Source organism: Lactuca virosa, chromosome 5 (assembly GCF_052849685.1).
Source record: "Lactuca virosa cultivar CGN04683 chromosome 5, Lactuca_virosa_CGN04683_v6, whole genome shotgun sequence".
NCBI classification, from domain to species: Eukaryota; Viridiplantae; Streptophyta; class Magnoliopsida; order Asterales; family Asteraceae; genus Lactuca; species Lactuca virosa.
In genome coordinates, this window is record NC_136430.1 from 144,370,452 (window position 1) to 144,384,678 (window position 14,227).

Consider the following 14,227-nt stretch of genomic DNA (forward strand, 5'->3'; position numbering starts at 1 on the left):
CCTTTGCATTTTCTGAAAGTGACCGGTGAGGGATTCTCCCTCTTTCATCCTAGTTGTTATCATGGAGGAAATGATTTTATACCTCTCCTGACGAGCACTCTGATGGTACCTATCCATCAGATCCAGGTGCATCTCAAACGGGTAGAAATCTTCATAGGATTTCTAGAGTTCTGCTGTCATTGTGGCCAGCATGATGCAAGACACCTTAGTGGCATCTTTCTCATGGGAAGTGTACTCAGCAATCTCCTCAGGAGTAGCAGTCGACTCATCGATAACCTTTAGCTCCTTATCGAGGACATACTCTTTGCCCTCATAGCGAGTAATAATTCTGATGTTCCTAATCCATTCATTGAAATTGGAACCATCAAAAGTGACTTTCCCACACAAGTTCATTAGGGAAAAGGAGTCTGCAGGGTTTGAGGCAGTAGTAGTGTTGGAAGACATCTGAAAAGAAAGAAAGATAAGTTTTATTAGATAAAGAGTCCTTAATAAGTCACCCAAATGAAATATTAAGGCTAGGACCCAACAAACTATTTATAGTTGGAAGAGGGATGCCGTAATCCAAGCTATAAAATATTTGAAGGTAGGCAAATGACGATTTACCAATTTCCACCACGAAAACGAAATAGATTATGAAGTTTTTATTGGATTTGAAATTCCTAGATCTTTTGAGATACATTGAACTTTCAATGGCATGTTTGAATCTCGATTGTGCCCTCTCAAGTTTGTGATTGGGATGCCGAGGATCACAAACAAGGTGTGAATAACCATGCAAATTAACTTGGTACCCTCAACTTTTATCACCTAATCGATATGCCAGTTAACCACACACGCTCCACCGATCTATGATAAAAATAAGTTACCCTTTGCCACTCTTACTAGTCCTTGTTTGCGGGCCGGTTAACCACACGCGCTCCACTAACGACTTGGTAAGGTACAAAGTGCAATTTCATGGGTTAGCACCTATTTCACATTTTCCTAAAGTAACTAAGATTGGGAATTATTAAAGTGTAGTTACTTTATAATTTCATTATACGTTTAATGAGGATTTAAAGTCCTTGTCCTACCCGTTCGGCTAACGACCCTCCACCAGTCAAAGAAGCGGTGGGTGAGAGTGGACACCCATTAAGCTGCCATTTTATAGGCAACAACCTTATACCCCCCTTATAGACCGGCTTCGTGAATGAGGCCTACTAACAGTAAGACTAACTTATTCTTATATATATCTATATATTTAAACTTTTAATATAATAATAATATAAGGGTTGAATTTTAAACTTTTAAAATTCTAAGGTTCAATTTGGAAATTAAATTACTAGGGTGTAAGACTTTACAAATTCCAAAACTTGAGGGCAAGTATTCAAACTATTCAAGACTTTTCATTTCAGAACTTATGAGTTTAATGGTCCATTAAAATGAAGACTCTTCATTTTATGTAACCTCTTATTCTTTAATGACACTTTTAAAGAAGTGACTTTTGGTTATCCATAACTTGAGGACAAGTTATGGACTCCATCATTAGCCATTAAGATCAAGAATCATACTTACAAGCAAGTTACACATAATTCCTATGATCTTCTAAAACTCATAAGAACATGAACATTCATATCAAAATTTCAAGAATCATATTAACACAAATAAAACATGGAATTTTGATATTAGCCATTGTAAATGGATTAGCATAAGCATTACACCATCTAAAACAAGTTTTAAAACACCAAAACAGTTTAGGGTAATGTTGTAGTCCATTTCCAGCAGCAAAACTCAAAAATCTACATTCAGGGGCTCCTACTCGTCGACTGCAAGAACCTAATCGACGAGTAAGATGAATTTTCACATGGACTCGTCGAGTCCCCCCATGGACTCGGCGAGTTCATGCTACAAAGTCCAAATTTTTAAGCTTTTTCAACAAGTTTGCATCAAGTATCAAGAAAACAAGCCTAGGCTTCGATACCACTGTTGGGTTTTGAGCATTCTAACACTCCTATGGTGTACATGAAACCCTAGAAACCTTGGATCTATGTTTTCTCTAAATACATGCAAATTTGATTTTCCAAGGTTTACTTCCTATCTTGCATGTTATGGGGAACTTGTAATATAAAACTCAAGTAGAATAACATACCTTTTAGTAGCTTGGATTTCTTGATGACTTTGTGAGCCTACAACCCCAAATGTGATGCCTCAAATGCTTCACACAACACCAAAATTCTTGGAATAACCTTGAGAGAAGTTCAATATACTCAAAAATCGGCTAGCCCTCTTACTTTCTTGTAGTAGTGCCGATTTTGCTAGACAGGGAGTCTTTATATAGTTGTGACACAAGTAGGGTTACACCATGTAAACCCTAATTGCCATGACTTTTCATATTCCATGATCCATGGTTTTGTAACCTCCATGGACTATCCGTGGAGCACCTTATGGGTTTTAACCCAATCTATACAAACCATGGATCATTAGCCCATTATACAAGAATATATTATTTACATAATCAACCCCATATATTTAATTAGTCTTTTTTGATCACTTAATTAATTCAAAATTAATTCTTTGATCAATACTAATTAAATAATATTATTAATATATTAGTACTTATAATATATTAATAAACCTTAAGTGTCCTTTCTCTCATTTTGGTCTATCCAAGTATTGCAATGCCATGCAACCCAAATGGACCATGCCGGGTCGGTCAAGTACATACCAAATATATTTATGGACTTAGACACTATATCCAACAAGACCAGGGGTGGCCCCTGGCACATAGTATGTTATTATGAATGATAGGAAGACCTGCGGGTTAGCTGTAGGCAAAATGCATGTAAGACCATGAGGTGGCTCCTAGCACATTGTATGCTCATTAGCTAAGTAGAGTAGTATGTATGCTAGTTGTCTTTGTGATACTTGCATGGAAGACCAGGAGGCGGCTCTTGGCACTTGTCTGTAAGACCCAGTGGGTGGCCCCCGGCTTGGCAAGAAAGACCACGTGGCGGCCCGTGGCATAACAGCAAGACTATGTGCGTAACATAGCACCTTATTTGATATATGATTGATATGTATGGCTTACAATATGTATGGCATGTATGGCCCAGTTGATATGTATGGTATGCGGTATTTGGAGAACTCACTAATTTTCGTGCCTACGGTTTACAGTTTTGGTTTCAGGTATCTTCAGTTTATAGATAAGGAGCTCGGGACGATCGCAACGCATTCACCCATATTATTCCGCATTATGTGATCTTTGGGATTAGACTATGATATTTGTTTAAAATGAAATGTTTTCAATGTTTGGGAAAAAATTATTAAGTGTTTTCTTATATTAAAAATGAAATTTGTGGTCTTGAATTTTGGGATGTTACAGATTAGGTGTCCAAGCCCATAACTATAATTGGTATGTACTTGACCCGATAGTAACATGGTTATTTTGGGTTGCTTTCATCATAGTAGCTAGACAGGATGAGTTTTGGAGAAAAGGTTAATTAATGGTTTATTAATATATTATAAGAATAATATATTAATTGAGAAATCATAATATTTAATTAGTGTTGACCAAAAATGAATTTGGAATTAATTTAGTGATCAAAAGAGACGGATTAAATGTACGGGGACTGATTATGTAAATCAATAATAGTTGTAGTTTGGGCTAATGGACCCTATTGATAAGGGTGGACGAAAGCTCTATGGGAGTCCATAAAGTTTTCGTCCAAGGCCTATCATGTGGGTCTGTAAATTGCTTGAGGCCTAAGCAAGGGAATTAGGGTTTCTAGTTGAAAACCCTAGCAGCCTCAACTATAAAAGGAACCCCAAGGATCCTAAAATCGGCCACATGATTCCTTGAAGAAACCCTGACCGATTTGAGAAGCCTCCACCTCTCTCTCTTGTTCATCAATTGCTAAGTGGTGTTTGTGACTCCATTAGAGGTGCATCAGTTGAGGCACTCAGCTCTTGAAGGTCAAGATCAAGCCAACAACATGAAAGGTATTCTTCTAAACCCTAATATGATTAGATTTCGGTTTTCATGTATGCTAGATTAGGGTTCTTGCTTTGGAAAATTATTTTGCATGTATAACTTGAGAAAAAGCTAGATCCAAAGCAACCAGGGTTGCATGTGCACCATAGGAATGTTTTAATGCTTGAAACCCATCAGTGGTATAAGGGCTTAGGGTGTTTTTCTGTTATATTTGATGCTATTGTGTTTTGCCAAAGCTGGAACAAAATCGATTTTGGCCTTCTGACTGATGAACTCAATGAGTCCGAAGATGGACTTGACGTGTTGGACCTACTCGACGAGTCCATGCCCTGACTCGACGAGTTGGTTCCTCTGTTGGCAGATTTCTCAGATTTTAAGCCTAAATTAGATTAGGATCATTACCTAAAATTGTTTTAACTGTTAAAATTCGAATTTTCTGTTATGGTAATGATTATCCTCATCTAATTTAAAGATAATGCTCAAATTTTAAGATAATGTCCATAATTATATTTTTTGTTTAATTATTTAAAATTTGATCTAGAAGTTTTGAAAAGTTTCAAAATTTTCCCTCAAGTTTTGGAATTTAAAATTTGATTAAAAGTTTTAATTTTCGAACATTAAATTCTAAAACCCTAGTGTTTTAAAAGTTTAGAATACAACCATTATACTATTATATTATTAAAATATTAATATGTATATGTATATATATATATATATATATATATGTATAATATGAGTCAGTCTTACCGTTAGTAGACCTCATTCACGAAGTTGGTCTATAAGGGGTGTTTAGGGAAGCGGTCTGTAAAATGACCGCCATTGGGTATCCACTCTTACCCACCGTACTCTTGACTAGTGGAGGGTCGTTAGCCGAACGGGTAGGATGTGACATTAATTCCTCATAATAAGTATAATGATTATTATAAAGTAACTAAATGTTTTTATAAATTCCCAATCTTAGTTACTTTTGGAAAACTGTGAAAATGATGCTAGTCCATGAAATTGCACTATACACCTTGTCAAGTCGTTAGTGGAGTGTGTGTGGTTAACCGACAAACTAACTTGGACTAACAAGTGTGGTAAAGGGTAGCTTGAGTATTGTGATAGATCAATGGAGTGTGTGTGGTCAACCAACACATTGATTAGGTGGTAAATGACCTCGAGAGTGCCAAGCTAATTTGCATGGTTATTCACACCTTGTTTGTGATCCTCGGTATCCCAGTCACAAACTTGAAGGGCATAATTGAGATTAAACATGCCATTGAAAAGTTCAATGAATCTCAAAAGAATCTAGGAATTTCATTTCATTTAAAACCTAATTCTTCATTTCATTTTTCGTGGTGGAATTGATAAATCGTCATTTACCTACCTTCAAATAATTTGCAATTGGATTACGACATCCCACTTCCGAATTGTGAATTATTGTGTTGGGTCCTAGCCTTAATGTTTCATTTGGGTGTCATATTAAAGTATCTTTATCTAATCAAAACCTTATTCATTTTTCATTTCAGATGTCTGCCTCAAACAATGCTTCTGGCTCGAACTCCAACTCCTCAAGCTTATTTTCTCTTATGAACACTTGTGGGAGGGTCACCTTCGATGGATCCAATTTCAATGATTGGATTCGCAACATTCGCATGGCCCTTTGATACGAGGAGAAAGAATACGTCCTCGATGAAAAGCTCAAAGAGATAGATGAAACCAAAGCTACTAAAGAACAAATAGTTGAGTATAGGGCTCATGAAAAAGACGCGACAAAGGTGTCGTGTATTATGGTAGCCACTATGACTCCTGAGCTCCAGCGGTTCTACAAGGACTACTGGCCTTACGAGATGTGCCAAGATTTGATGGAAAATTACCATCAAAGTGCGCGTCAAGAAAGGTACGAGATTGTCGCCTCGTTGATAACAACCACGATGAAAGATGGAGAGTCCATCATGAGCCACTTGCAAAGGATGCAAAGGTATGTGGATCGTCTGCTCAAGTTGAAGTTGACGAAGAGTTAGCGATTGATATAGTCCTAACCTCTTTACCTCCTTGTTATGATCAGTTGAAGATGACTTATCATATGTGTTGGATTAGTGTCTAAGTCCATAACTATAATTCGTATGTACTTGACCCGACTCGGCATGGTCCATTTCGGTTGCATGGCATCGGAACATTTGGATAGACCGTTTGTTAGAAGAGGACATTTGTGACATATTAATATATTATAATTTCTACTATATTAATATGAAATCTGTAACAACCCGAAATTTCCATTTGTATAAACTCCGCAGTCAAGCACATCAATTAATGGTCAAATTCATCTCAGTACATTTTTGGCCGATTTTAAGTTCGTTTGGATGTTTTATTTTAACTTTCCGTCAAACGAACAAATATAAGGAAGTATACTCTAGAGGTTGTCGTGCATCACGTAAGTCTCAAAACTCCAAGAGTTTGGAGTTTACGACCCCAAACATGGAGTTTACGGCCGTAAACTCTAAAGAGTATAAATATGACACTTAGTCATTTTTGACTCATTTTTCACTTCCTAACTCAAGAACACCAAAATTCTCTCTCAACTATCATATCACATTTCTTCAAATCCGCCAAAAATGTAAGTGTTTCCTTCCTTGTTTCGTTCAAATAACACTTTATCTAGTGTTTATACTCGATTTCATGCATGGAAATCTCCTCTTTTCTTAGATCTTCAAGTGTTCTTCAAAACACCAAGAACACCAAGAACACACACTAGTGTTCTTGGCCCTTAAACACTCCTACAAGCTTCCTATAAGTAAGTACACTCCTCCTAACTAGTTGTTTGCTTAGAATACATGTTAAACCGTTGAAGAACATCAAAATCCCCAAGAACATATGTGTTTACCGTTCAAGGAGATCTCCTTAGACCGTAAACACCTTCAAGTGGGGTTTAGGTGCCCCTAACACCTTCTATGGCTTGTATAAAGGACAAGAACCTTTCATGAATGAGCTAGAAACACCAAAACACGAAATGGTTGGGTAACCATGAGTTTACGGCCGTAAACTCATGGGTTTACGACCGTAAACACATGTGTTTACCACCGTAAACTCCCAAGGAGTGGTCCAAGGACCGTAAACTCCAACAAAGGGCCATGTCGAGCCCTAGTCACTTCCTAAGCCTTGGATTCGAGTCTAGCTTACTTCCTTGTGTGGTTTAGGACCTTAAAACACCCAATGACACCATTGCCATGAGTTTACGGCCGTAAACTCATGGGGGGAAATGGTCCCAGAACCATAAACCCATATGGTGCTACCATATGGGGAGTAAACTCCAATGTGAGGCCATACTCTCTTAAGATGCAACCCTTAGCACTCCTAGCACTTGAAACAAAGTGTTTTCATGTATTTGAGTGTCTTTACTTGCTTAATTAGTTATTAAATGACTAATTAGATACATAAATGTATCATTGCATGCTCAATAGGACCCGCGTGTGTGTTCAAGTCCTCACTTGACACTTCATGTGAGTTCATACCCCTTAATCAACCTTTTTAAATGATTTTAAACGCTTTTATGGGGGGGGGGGAAATACAAGTTGAATTATAAAGTTATTATATCAACCACATGTGATTAATAACTGTCTAGCAAATAGATTTTTGCATGTTTAACTGTTTTTATTCAGCTAAAGGTTTTCAAATCTTGTATTCAAATCTCTTTTAAAGTACAAAAATCCTTTTTTTACCTTATTAAGCTTTTATCAAAGTCTTTTAAACTTATTTCCTTGATAGATTCATGTCTATATATATATAGTTATATAAGTAGGGCTTGAAGGACTTAGAACTGATAGCCCGCTTTATTTCCTGTTCCTTGTTTGGTTCTGGACTTAGAGCATCCGACTATTTGTCCGAGTGTCGATGAAATCCTAGTTATATATTATGTATATCTGCTTAGACATTAAACCTCTTACTCAAGTTCAACACCTTTGGGTAGCAAAGACACCTAGATAACCTCTCAAGTAGACTATAATGGGTATAGTTTAGAAACCAACCATAACTTTCATGAAGGAGAACTTAGTCATATTTATATTCTAAACACTTGTACTTTTAGTAAAAAGAAAGGTATTTAGAAATCAAAACACGAGATACATCCTCATGACACGGATTTCACCATTGTCGAGTGGTAACCAGAGTCTTATGGAGGGAGAACGGGCATTATGTGTATAGATCTATACGGGACAGACCATCCCACATCCTGACTGCTAGCTACAGTCCCGGCCGACCAAGCCAAGGGGTGACAAATGTCACATTTATTCCGACGCCAGTAGGTCGTCATGTTTACATCCGTCAATCAGTATGGTTACGAGTATCTTTACAATTACCTTATAATTCATGGCTTTAAGGTAATAAGTATTATCACGATATTTTCTACATATGAAACCATCATAATATATTTTCCTAGTTATACACTAGGCCTCATATTAAACCTTTAAACTGACCTACTTAGGATTAAAGGTTAACTTAGACTCTCCGAGGCGTATTGTTCACTTAATACCGCCAGGAGTCTGTATTTCATTCACTTAGACTCTGCGAGGCGTATTGTTCACTTAATACCGCCTGGAGTCTGTATTTCATTCACTTAGACTCTCCGAGGCATACTGTTCACTTAATACCGCCTGGAGTCTATACTTCATTCCCTTAGACTCTCTGAGGCGTATTGTTCACTTAATACCGCCTGGAGTCTATACTTTATTCCCTTAGACTGTCCGAGGCGTATTCTTCACTTAATACCGCCTGGAGTCTGTATTTCATTCACTTAGACTCTCCGAGGCGTATTGTTCACTTAATACCGCCTGGAGTCTATACTTCATTCCCTTAGACTCTCTGAGGCGTATTGTTCACTTAATACCACCTGGAGTCTGTATTTCATTCACTTAGACTCTCCGAGGCGTATTGTTCACTTAATATCGCCTGGAGTCTATACTTCATTCCTTTAGACTCTCCGAGGCGTATGGTTCATTCGATACCACCTGGATTCTATGTTTTATTCACTTTTAGTCAGCAGCGTTACTGCTGAGGTAAAATAGTATTTTCCCTATTACTTTTGCTTGTGATCTTCTCACATATTCCTTAAGGTATAAACTATATTTTGATAATGATAGTAACTTTAGGGGAAAATACTCTTTAAACATAAAACAATTGAGTTTTGGTAGAAAACTACCTTTATTAGAAAATATAGGATTTTCTGGGAGAAATACTAATACTCTGTAAAATCATATCACCATCATCTATTGAGATTAATTTGAAGAAAAACATGTATTTATACCAATGTTGTTAAATACTTATGTACTCACCAGCATTAAAATGCTGATACTCGCTTTCAAAATAACTTGTATTCTCAGGTCATCAGTAGACAGGTATACTCCGGGAGCTTTTGCGAAGTCAGCCTAGTACCAAGCTGCAGCTTATGTTATTTTCTATATCTACTTTGATGTTGTTGTTAAATGTAACCTATGTAAAAATTGTTACTATTAATGCAATGGTTGTTGTACTTTGATTACTATACTGCATATGTTGTGATACTTGACATGATGTCCTCCACCCCAGAACGTTTCCGTCGTTCCGGTTTTAGGGTGTGACAGATTGGTATCAGAGCATTGTTTATAGTGAGCTCAGTATATCAAATCATAAAATGTATACAACCTATAAATACAATGGGATAAAATACTCTGACCAAGAATTATACTTTAAAATATAACCATATTTTACAAAAGTATAAGAACATCCAGAATATAAAAACCCGAACAAGTATCACAAGAAGAACAAGAATAAAAGTCTTTGGATGTTGAGCATTACCGTCAAACCTGGGCAGTTATGTAATCGTAAGCTGGAATAAATGTAACCTGATCAACTACATTTATTCGAGATGCGACTAACGTGTGCTTTGGATTGTTGGTGGTGTTGCAATGAGTCTGAAACTTACCAAATAAGAATGCTAGAGCAAAACATAAAGTTAAAATACTATAGGAGTATTTTAGGATACTAAAAGACTCGCAATAAACCCAAAAGCATGTTCAGAAGTTAAGAATCAAACATGTAATTAAAATACTATAGGGGTATTTTGGGAACCATAAATAACCTTGCGTGGAAACTAAAAGAGATCCTTATTGATAATCCTATGATTACAGAGTGTATATTCCCAAGGTTATATATAGTGAGGATCTCATAGGCCAAGAATGTGTGGTTTCGCTCTACTTCCTTTTCCTTGTTTGGATGTGGATATAGGGTAGTATCACATATTCGAAGGCCTATCAGATCTAAGTTATATATGATTTGTGTACACTATGTAATTGCAGCAGGACTCGATATAGGTCACCCAGTGAAATATTTTAATAATCTCTTGAGATTATTTAGACATTTCCATTCTCGCGCAAACCCCTTTAAGGAAACCTTATCCATTCCAGTAATCGGCAGAAGAGTCGATACAGACCCAGAAGAGGTTCATTGAGAAGATTTCCAATTAGGAAATAAATGAACAGGGACAAGGCTATTGAAATCACCACGTGCCTATACGTTTTAGGGACATCGGTGGAAATTCGCCTGAACTTCCGAGATTCCAGTCATCCATTCTGAAGAGATGACACTCAGAGTCAGAATCGGAAGTAAGGCGGAGCAGAAATTCAATATGTCTACGAGAGCGGAGAACCCTATATAGATACCCGAAGGAAACCAACGCTTGTTCCAGTCAGGGATAAGAGGTGGACAGAGGGAGCCAGTGCATGGAGCCCGAAAAGTGTTTCTACCTCTTTAACGTCACGCTAATAATCCATAAAATAATACAATTTAGTGAGTTAGTGATTACACTACTCACACAATGTGCTAGGCAAATCGTCTTTCCCGTCGCGATTAATATAAATAGATCGGATCACAAAACCTCGATTGAGAGTGTTTAGCCATATGTTTTCATGAGCCTTTTCTTCCGTGATCTTCGTTCCGAACTTCTCTCAAATCTTTTCAAAGCCGGAGAGTGAACCTCTCCAATATAAAGATAACATAGAGGAACGACACCCGATTTATGGCTTTCCGATACACTTACTCCTACCCTGTTACCCGGACTGCATCATAGGGATGTAGGTCGACGCTCAGATAACCATAAATCAAGGCGCGGTAAAAATTTATGCCTATCATAGTAAAGAAAGATACGTCTAGGGTTAACCATCGTTTCTCATCAGTTTGTGTTCCTTTTCGTTTAGGAAAAACCATGCCTCCAAAGAAACGTAACCAACCCGCTGGTAAGACACCGATTCTTCAAATCGATGAATCTACGTTCCAAGCCGTAGTTTCCGCAGCTGTAGCAGCTGTCATGGCTCACCTGAATGCTAACAACGCCAATGTTAGCAGGAGCCCTATCGGGAATCCCGATTATAACAATGGACAGCAGCAACCAACACCCATGTGCACAGCCACCCAAGAACTTAAACCTAATCCACTGAAAATAATGTCTGAGAACGAGGAGGGAAGTACCTCGACTCAAGGACCTTCCAAAGGGCAACGAGCTGAAGTGGTCAATGCCTCTGTCAACCCTTCTGCCTCGACACATGGAAGACCATACCTAGGAAACCTCCCCCGCTGCAGCAAGTGTAACTACCATCATCATGGTATCTGTCGGGAACTCTTTTGTGTTAGGTGCAACATGAAGAGGCATACCGCTCGCTTCTATAGAACCCCGGTTGAGTTCATTACATCAACCACCAATGTTGGGACCAGTCCAGCATGCCACCTATGTGGTGAAATTGGGCACTTCAAGAGGGACTGCCCAACGGAAGGAAATGACAAAGACGCCGGAGGAGTTTAACCCTAATACCTAGGGGGAAACATCAAGAAACCCGGTAGAATTTTGGTACGCTTCTCAACCTTAAGTAACTAATCGAAAACTTAAAAAAAAAATTATCAATTCTAATTGTAATTACTCCCTCGTTAAGGCGAAAGTTGCAGCATAGTGGTAACACTTAAAAACCCATCAGGTAAAGCTATAATGGCTTAGTATATACGTTAAGGCCATTTATAGTTAAGATTGATAGACCTCGAGTGAGTGATGCTGCCTTATCTTCTGTTCCTTGTATGGTTGTGGATTTAGGGCGGAGTCGCTCAGTCAACAGTCCTTTTAATTTTAATTATACATGACTAGTGTATATTAGGCGGTTATAGAGAGGCCTCGCGATAAATTCATTCATGAAAAGTACATTATTCCGAAACATCAGGACCCCTAAAGTTCAGCGTCAACCATGTCGGTCCAAGTATCCACGATAGTGATACCGTGGACGAAACCCGAGACGATAAGAACTTGTGTGCCCTATTCAGCACATGGTCCTATCGATCTTCATTCCATATCGTGTCGATGATTGTAAATTTCGACACTACCGTCAGCCATGGCTTGACTTGGTTCAACCATGCAAGGATTCCTAGTGTTGTGTAAAAAGAACTTTCACCGTATCCTGTGCATCGAATAAAGGTTCTTTCGAACCTAATAAGGAAAACCTAATGCGAACCGTCAGTCGTATCTCTCGTCCAACCTTCGGAAGTACCCAGGAGAGGGGTGCCGCGTGCTGTTAACCAACCCCGTTAGACTTTAAAACCAGAAACGAAAGGCACTGCAGATATTCCGGAAGACAATAACCGCCCGAGGCCTACTCAGTGGAGCCCCCAGAAAGACCATTAGCACCGCACAACCAGGTTCGTGAACCAAGAGAAAGAACTCATGGGATTAACTTACTACTACTGAGTATATGCATTAGAGTGGTATATGATTTAGATCGATAAGATTTAAGATGGGTGTTTCCTCCCTACTCCCTGTTCCTTGTATGGTTGTGGGTTTGGGGTGGGGCCACACATCTGAACATCCTGTAAATCTCAATTATATACGACTTGCATACACCGGGTATTAGTGATTGAGTCGAGTATGAGGTCTACCACGAACCTTATAATAAGACCCTTCATCCTATCCCATAGAAAAGGAGCTAGAGTCAAGAGAACCATTGTGGGTTGAGCTACTAAAATGACCACAAATTCGAAAATTTGTTGTCATCCCGGTTAAGCCAACATAGTAGCTAACACCCTCAGTTAGGAAAAGTAACTCAAGTCATAAGAGTCAAAAACATTGACTACAACCATCCATTCACGCCAAATCCCACAAATTAAGCATCTCAGTAGTGGGCCAAGAAACCTGAAAAGCTGTGACAGGTTAAACTATGAGAAAAATGGATGAGGAAATTAGAGGTTCCGGGTAGCAGAATCCATTTCTATCTAGATTTAATCTAGATAGAGAAACTCGGTAACACTGGAAGAGTAGTTGCAAGGGATACCCGCACTCACCGTCGCCCTATAGACGATAGACTGCATTCTCCAAAGTTAATACTAGGATGCTAAGAACCACATGACTACCTCCGCAACCAAGGGTACTTGAATAAAGTAGATGGTAAGTTGTGTTAAGATTTATAATCCATATCATAAAGAGATTATAGACTCGACACCTGTCTAGGTGGTAGTCGATGGGTTATACAAGAACACGCGTTTCCTACAAACTGGAGGGAGCAGACGCGATGGAGAATGGAGCAAGTCTTAGAGATTTGTTAGACTACTAGGTGTTCCAAAGAATACTATCCCTAAAGAGATAGTAGAACCACTTCCTGAAATAGTCAAGCGCTTCAGAAAATCTCTAAGGGCGAAGCTAGCCCCGATCTGAGACTGCTATCCATGAAATAGCGAAGCAAGTAAGAGAATGATTCTTTCCGAATAGGGATCATACTGTGAAAGCATCTATTAGACGATGAGAAAAATTGCAATTTTCTAAGCATCGTCTGGTAAAACCCTCTATCTCGTTGACTTTGAGAGTTTCTGTTAGAAACACCTCGAGACTCAGAAGTGCAGGTCCATTTTGCACAGGGTCGAGATAGATGCCACGTAACCAATAGATGCTAGTATATAGCCAATACCTCCAATGATCCAGAAAACCTCCGAAAACCAATCAGTAGGAAATACGAATCCGAAGACGACCTGAGCCTTCTAAGAACCAACCCGGAAGACTGCACTCCAGTAAGAGAGAACTTGTGGAACTTCAAAATGGCGATCACGCCAAGTGATGATCTAACCATGGAAGTACATTATGTTCCAAGTTCTAAAACATTCTATCTTCCCAAGAACTTAGGACCATCAGGGATTCTTGATAAGAATTGGTCCAACCTCCGTCAGACCTCGACTACTTTAGGGATTCCATAATTTCCATCCGAATCTATCCCACGTCTCAACTTG